Here is a 7,452-nt window from a genome sequence, read left to right on the forward strand (position 1 = left end):
CCCGAACCACCGTCCGCCGGAGCAGGAGCCACCGCCGACGTGGTGCTCGCCGACCACCACCACCACCACCAACCGACGCGGAGTGACGCCATGAGCACGTTGGTAACCTCCGATCCCCCTGCCTCGCCGTAGATCGCCGCTGGCGATCGCCGCGGCCCTCTAGCGCCAAAGCACTGCCTCTGTTTTCAAACCCGATGGGTGGGTCCGCCCTGTCAGCCTTTTATTCTTTTCGAATCGTTTTCTGGAAACGCCTTCGGGCAAAATACGCTTTCTCCACTGAACTGGCGTATTCGGGACTGAAGCGTTTTCTGATTTTATAAAGAGAACCCTGGAAACTTTCTGTTTCATTACAGAAAAGTCCCTGGATTAAAACTCTTATAACTTTTAAAACAGAAAATGATTTTTGATTGATTCTTTTTCTGTCCTATTTAAATTTTTGTCTAGTTTTTATCATATTTATTTGAAAAAAATTTCAAACAACTTTTTTTGTGCTGTTTTGAAATTGTGTGTTAATTCAAATTTATTGAAAATAGGATTTTGGAGAGAGGAAGAAAACTTTCAAAAGTTTTGGAGAGCACCCCCACCTCTCCACACCTTGAAGGCAAGCATCTTGAACCCTGGCATAAAATTTTTGATGTGTTGGTTGACACGATTATAACACCACCTTATTTCGGAAAACTCGTTATTTTATGTGATGATGCGATCATTTGCATGAATGCATATTAGTGATTTCCTCGCTGTTCGAAATGAATATACTTGTGATGGTAATCATCCTCATGTGCCTTGCATGCATGCCGGAAAGGAATCCGGGAAAGCCTCTGCCTTGGGTAGGAGTGAGCTTGTCGCTGGTCCCCGTCGGGACGGTTATGTCCGGCATGGCATAGTAAGGTATAATGGGTGGTGATTTTGTTGGTCGAAATATACTTTCTATACATGTCATGCAGGGAATTTGTAAGCCTCCTGAGTCGGCCATAGATCGAGTCTTGTTCCGGTAACCCCCATACTTGTTTCGTACTGCCACTGGTCCCTACCGTAGGTGGGGTATGGTTCAGTAAGTTGTTAACCCTTGTCTTGGCACACACCGTACAGAGAGGCCATGGTGGAAGATACCGGTTGTAGCTGGTAGGCATGCCACCTGGTCCGGGGGCATGGGTGTATCCGGTTGGGACCGAGAGGGGGGCACCCCTTAGAGCGCGTGATAGAAATTTGATCCCATGCTACGCGAGGTTGTAGCCTCCCCACTTAGAGTTTTGCTTAACAAGTGTCGTGGGTGATTCCAGAAACGAGTAAAAGCTGGTGTGTGCAAGTCAGGTGTGTTTTCAATTAAAAGACCATAGACGGAATTAGTCCCGATGGACTAAAGGAATCCGTTACTCGTGGGTAAAGAGTACACCCTCTGCAGAGATATTAAACCTATTCGAATAGCCGTGTCCATGGTTAAGGATTACAGTCTGGGATGGGTCAAGTGTCGGTCTTAGTGTCGGTCTTCGGAGGAGAAACTACTAAACTCGAATATTGATGATGACATGTGATATATGATGGTTATGATTGTTATCATTATGGACTAACCGGTTGTATTGTTTGAAATAAGGAATATCCCTGGGACGGTACCACCTCCTGGATATTCACTATGATTATAAGCCCTTTATGTGGCGTCGCTCGGACGCCCGACTATGGCAGGTTCGTTATTTCATTTATTTTTTACAAGCCCTTTATGTGGCGTCGCTCAGACGCTCGACTGTGGCAGGTTCGTTATTTCATTTATCTTTACAAGCCCTTTATGTCGTGTCGCTCAGACGCCCGACTGTGGCATGTGGTTACTTCATTTACTCATAAGCCCTTTATGCGGCGTCGCACAGACGCCCGACTGCGGCATGTTTGTTATTTCATTTTCTTATAAGCCCTTTATGTGGCGTCGCTCAGACGCCCAACTGTGGCATGCTTGTTATTTTATTTACTTTATAAGCCCCTTACGTGGTGTCGCTAAGACGCCCGACTGAGGCATGCTCACTTTTACCATCCTTTCGAGATGTCGCTTCAGACATCCGATCGGTGCATTTTATTTCTATTCTGTCATTGCATATTACGGTTGCATATAAATAACCTGCTTGCATCAAGATTTTTTTTATGACTGATGATGTGATCATAGAATATTTCAGTACATGTTGATCAATTATATTATACCTGTGTTCTTAATGTTTGCGAGTACATTCAAAGTACTCACTGGCTTGTCCCTGGCTATTGTCTTGGCCAGATTGCTTGCTTGGAGAGGAGCATGGCGATGACAGCCTCGGGACCTAAGCAACGGTGATAGCAGCCTCGCGAAGATAGGAGTTAACCTGGTCAGCTGTTCCTGTGGGAAATGGAGTCCCATAGACCGTGGTGATCCACAAACCGCTTCCGCCCTCAACCACTAGAAACCATTTGATGTACTCATAGGCCACAATGGTCTTGTACTATATATTTTGCACTTTTGCTTGGAATTTCTGTAACAAGTTGGTGCCTCATCAGCTAACAGAAATCCTGGGGCTGGTGAGCACAACGGCCCTTTTCTGGAATTTAATGCCCGGAAAACCGGTCGTGACACCAGCGAACCTCCTGATGAGGATAGCAGGGAGCTGACGTGGGCCAGACTACAAGCGCATGATTTAACGCGTTAAAACTACGAACCGAAGAGTCTGAATATATGAATATGTTAGAGTCTTTTGAATACTCACGATGCAGCCAGGGGCTTGTTTCAGCACGGCAGCTCTGGGCTACTGTCGACGTCCCACACAGAGTTATCCGCGAGGGAGCTCTTCCCCCTCTTGGATGCCTCTGCCTCCAGATTTGTGGAGGCTGCCCTCTTCTTCTTTCCCCCTCAGGGGGAGAGCTGCTTTCCTCTCGTCCTCATCGTCGTCTTCGCCGGCGGAGGAGGGAGTCTCGTTGTCTTCAGACATCCATTCCAAAGCTCCTTTGCGACGGAGGCCACTCCGGGCCCCCTTGGCCTTCTTCTTGGCCTTCTTCTCCGACTCCTAGTAAGGCGCCGGAACCAGCATCTTCGTTAGAAGAGGGACGGTTGGTTCCTATCAGGACCCCGATTCCAAGTCACATCTTTCTAGCTGGTAACACCTCATATCACTTTGCGGCCTCACGCACGGTATCCCCACGGGTGTCGCCTTACCATGGCCCGGGACCGTTTGCACCTTTTGGCTTACGTATATGATAGTGTCGCTAGCATCCATATGATAGAGAACCCGGGCCGACATGCCTAGTCATGAACCCAAAGTGGCACAAACCTATGGGGACAGGCATATATGAATCACATTGAGCATGTCGGTCAACAGCGTGTGAATCCGGGCTGTATCACTGGGCTAACAGGACTCCGAAGAACCCGGTCTGTAGCAGGCTAGGCAGGACTCCGGATGCCACCGTGTGACATTTCCCCGAAGGGACAGACATAGGAACAAAGTGAAATACATGCCGGCCAGTCAAGTGTCCTGAGCAGTAGTGCTGGGCTAGCAGGACTCCGGTGAACCGGGCTGTAGCGGACTATGGCTCAAGGAGGCACTAGACTACATTTCCCCATAAGAGAGGCTGCCAAGGATAAACAACTAGATTGTCGGATCCCACACATACCAAGCATTTCAATCATACACACAATATGCTCGATATGTGTAAATACAACATGGCATCACAACAAAACTTTACAACTCAAGTACTTTATTTAAAGGCTACGGTGCCGGTCGTCAGCCGATGAGGTGTGATGGAGGAGCACAGGGCTCGGGCGACCGATTGGTCAAGCCCGCAAGACGAGGGAGAGGATCGGGGAGGATTTGGATCGAGGGGAGGTCTCGAGTGCTGGTTGGGTTGCTACCGAAAACAAAGAGGAGAAGGTAGGAGGAGGCGCTGCGGATGGATGGATTTGATAGATGGTGGCAGCGTCTGATCCTAGGAGGGAGGAGCCTGTAGGTGGCGGCGGCTAGGGAGGACAAATGTCCTAGTTTTTAGGGTTGGGATAAAATTTGGTCCGGTGAATATATAGCAGGTGGACTAGGCTTAGGGGCTATCTCGTCCCTCCGATTGTAATCGGATGGTCGCTAAAAAAGGCTAGGAAGTCCTAATAAGAAAACGGAGACGTTTTGCAGATGTTCGGGGATGTTCCGGACCCAACGGTGGCGACAGTCCGGGTCGGGTTTGGGTAAGTTTCGGATGCGCACGAGAGGTCTATGCGCGGCGCAAAGAGGGGTTAGGTAGGGCCTGACGGTGAGTGGTGGTGGGCTGAGAAGAGAGAGGGAGAAAGCAACCCGGCAACTATTTCCGGAGACCGGAAACGTCCGACGTTTGACCGGTTATACTGCCGCTATAGTTTAACGGTTGGGCTATCAAACGAACTCCGAATGTGATGAAACTTGACAGGCGGTATATCTACACTATAATAATACCACACGCCAACTTTCATCCCATTCCGAGAACATTTTCCGGCCACTTATAAAATAATATTTCGGACGTGCCGCGGGCTCGTGCAAGTGTGGTTGGGCTCAGAACGGACAATGGAGTGAACTGGAGGAACCCGGACGGATGCAAGTTTTGAAAACATGATGATGCAATGCACATGATGACATGGCAAGATGCAACACGCAAGCAAAAGACATGGCAACGACGGCGAATAACTGGAAGACACCTAGCGCATCGGTCTCGGGGCGTTACAACACTCCACCACTACGAGTGGATCTCGTCCCGAGATCTAGAATGGCACCGGAGGGACAACAGAAGAGAAAGAGGAGAGGTAAAAACTAAGTTGCTTTTTTGACAAACGAGTGAGACCAAAGAACCTTGAAAAGGTTGCGCAAAATGAAAGAAAGAAAGCAACAGAGAAGAACAAAGTTGAAAGCACTCCGTTAAGAAAGAGGAATAAGAAAGAACCGATTCGGGTAGCACTTCGGTTGAAAAGATATGAAGACTTGATAAAATGAGAGAACTTGAGCAAAAGGGACAAAACACTACGGTTAAATGGATAAGCCAAGAAAAGAACAGGATCATGACAAGAACAAGAAGAAGGTTTGAAGAGAGCAGCAACACAATGCCTCCGGAACAAAAGTAAGAATGGAAAGAACGAAGGGAAAAAATGAGAGCACGCTTACAACAAATGCTAGAATGGAGTTGTTGGGAAAACCAACAACGAAAAGAATAAGCTTGATATGGTCTTATGGAATACATCTCAAATTATGAAGTGACCACCTGCCACTCACGGAAAAATAAATTGGATTGATATGAACGAGGAGACGAGAACATATTTCACCGGGAGGATAAAGAAGAACTTGGGTCCTTTATAAGCACCATAAATAGCAACAATCCTTAGGGAAGGTTTAAGGTGAAATATAACCCAAGATAACTCCAATGACGAGATTAATGGATTTAAAATATCTCATTCTTAACAACATGTGAATCATGAAACATGAACTCAAATTATCAAGAATGACATAATACCACCTCCAATGATATGGAAGAAAGAATTTCACTCCGGATAGCAAGAAGAAGAATGCTTGAGTTCCTCTGAAAAGAATCTCGATGAACACTTCGAAAAGGAAATAAATCCTTTATGAACCAACATGTAGAACCTTCATGAAGAACTCCGGTAACAAAAGGATAACAAAAAAGAAAGAGAAGATGAAAACACAAGGTGAAACCTTGCAATGATTAGATGGACCTTCGCGACGATATATTTGAGAGAACTTGGAACTCTGGAAAAGAAAAGATGAAACAATAGAAACCGAGAATTTGGTGAACCTCCGGAATAAGGAATTAATCACTTGGATGAAAGAAGAATAAGAATTACATTATGCTTATCCTTCACCAATTTAGATTGATGACAAGCAACGGATTTGGCATACTACTTATTCTCGAAGAAAGGATTAAGATAGATATCGCGCCAACTAGAGAATGCCATCAACGAAACACCAGTGGAATCGAAACAACGAATGAATTGATATGATAACGAAAGAAGAGGAATCTTGCACGAACCACCGTAAGAATTGAAAATGAAAGTAGCAAAGGCACAAATCACTGGGTAGAATTGGAAAACGAATGAAGATACTTGAGAGTATTTAGATACAAGTGAACGAAGAGATCATGAGCCGATTAGAGAATACTTGAATGATGCACCGGTAAGATTTAGAGAAAGAGAGCTTAAAGCTGGAATCAATAAACCGAAATGATGGCCTTCGAAGAATCAAACTGAAAAGACTCATGAATTACACCGGATAGGTGAAAAGAATTTCATGATCGAAAACAATTATGAGAGGATGGCCTCGAACTAGAACCACGAATCTTGAAGAGAATGAAGCAAGATATGGAGGAAAAACTCTCTTCGGTCTTCAAAATCTGAGAATTACGACGAGAAACACCACCATGAATTGTTGAGACACTCCGAATGATGATTTTAAAGGTTGAACCAATAATGAAAAGAAATGAAAGATCTTGGAGAAAGACATTTGACTGATGACAATGCATTCTTACGTCAAATTTCGAAAAGAATTTGATGGTAGCTCCGGGAAAATAGAAGAGTCAGGTAAGATCCTGGAAAAGACCTGTGGGTTAGGGCCCACTGAAAAAGAAACACCGTTGAATGATTTAAAAGATAGATTGCGCCGGTTGAGTTAAATGACTTGAATGAGATAACATTCTCGAAAAAGTTTGAACGAAAGCAGAGTGGAAACATGAATCTTCGAGATATCTTCAGCACTCCGGAACAATAGAATAGCGAGAGGTGAACGATTAAGAATTGCACCGGCATGAGAAAGCATTGACATGAGGAAAGGGTATGATCAACAAAGCTTGACTTGAAACCACCGGAGAAGAAAAAGAACGAAGAATGATGAACTTGAAGCTCCATTAGAATCTTCATGAGAATCACCGGATAAAAACATTGACGTTAAACATGGGGAGACTTCCCATCAATAAAATGGATACTCTAAGAAGAAATCTGAGTCCTTGAAGAAACAAAGGGAGGGAGGGTGCGAAAACAAAGACAACTTGGGATGGATGAAACAAACACCGTTGAGAAGAAATGATACTTGATCTTGCTGATGTTGAAATGATCGGATCCACTTGAAGAGAAAACACGCCGGTTGGAAAAAAGAATTGAGATGACCATCTCGATGATGAAGAAGGGTTAGTATTCACAAAGGAGTATGAGAACACCACTTAGAAAAGGTATGGAATCAACACTTGACTTCGAAGCAACTCGAATACCACAACTCAAAAGCAAAATAAGAATTGGCTTGCAAAATAAGCTGGAACAAACATATGATAGAGATTTCGTCCGAAGTTTTTGTGGTGGGGCCTACACGGGCTCAATCGTACAGCACCATCATGTACAAGGCAGTGCACATGACATACGAAGCGTCCCCGAGTCGGCATAGCCAAGGACTCTTTAAGACACAACGAGACCACTGTAAAACCAACTGTGGA

The sequence above is a fragment of the Triticum aestivum genome, chromosome 6A (assembly GCF_018294505.1).
Source record: "Triticum aestivum cultivar Chinese Spring chromosome 6A, IWGSC CS RefSeq v2.1, whole genome shotgun sequence".
NCBI classification, from domain to species: domain Eukaryota; kingdom Viridiplantae; phylum Streptophyta; class Magnoliopsida; order Poales; family Poaceae; genus Triticum; species Triticum aestivum.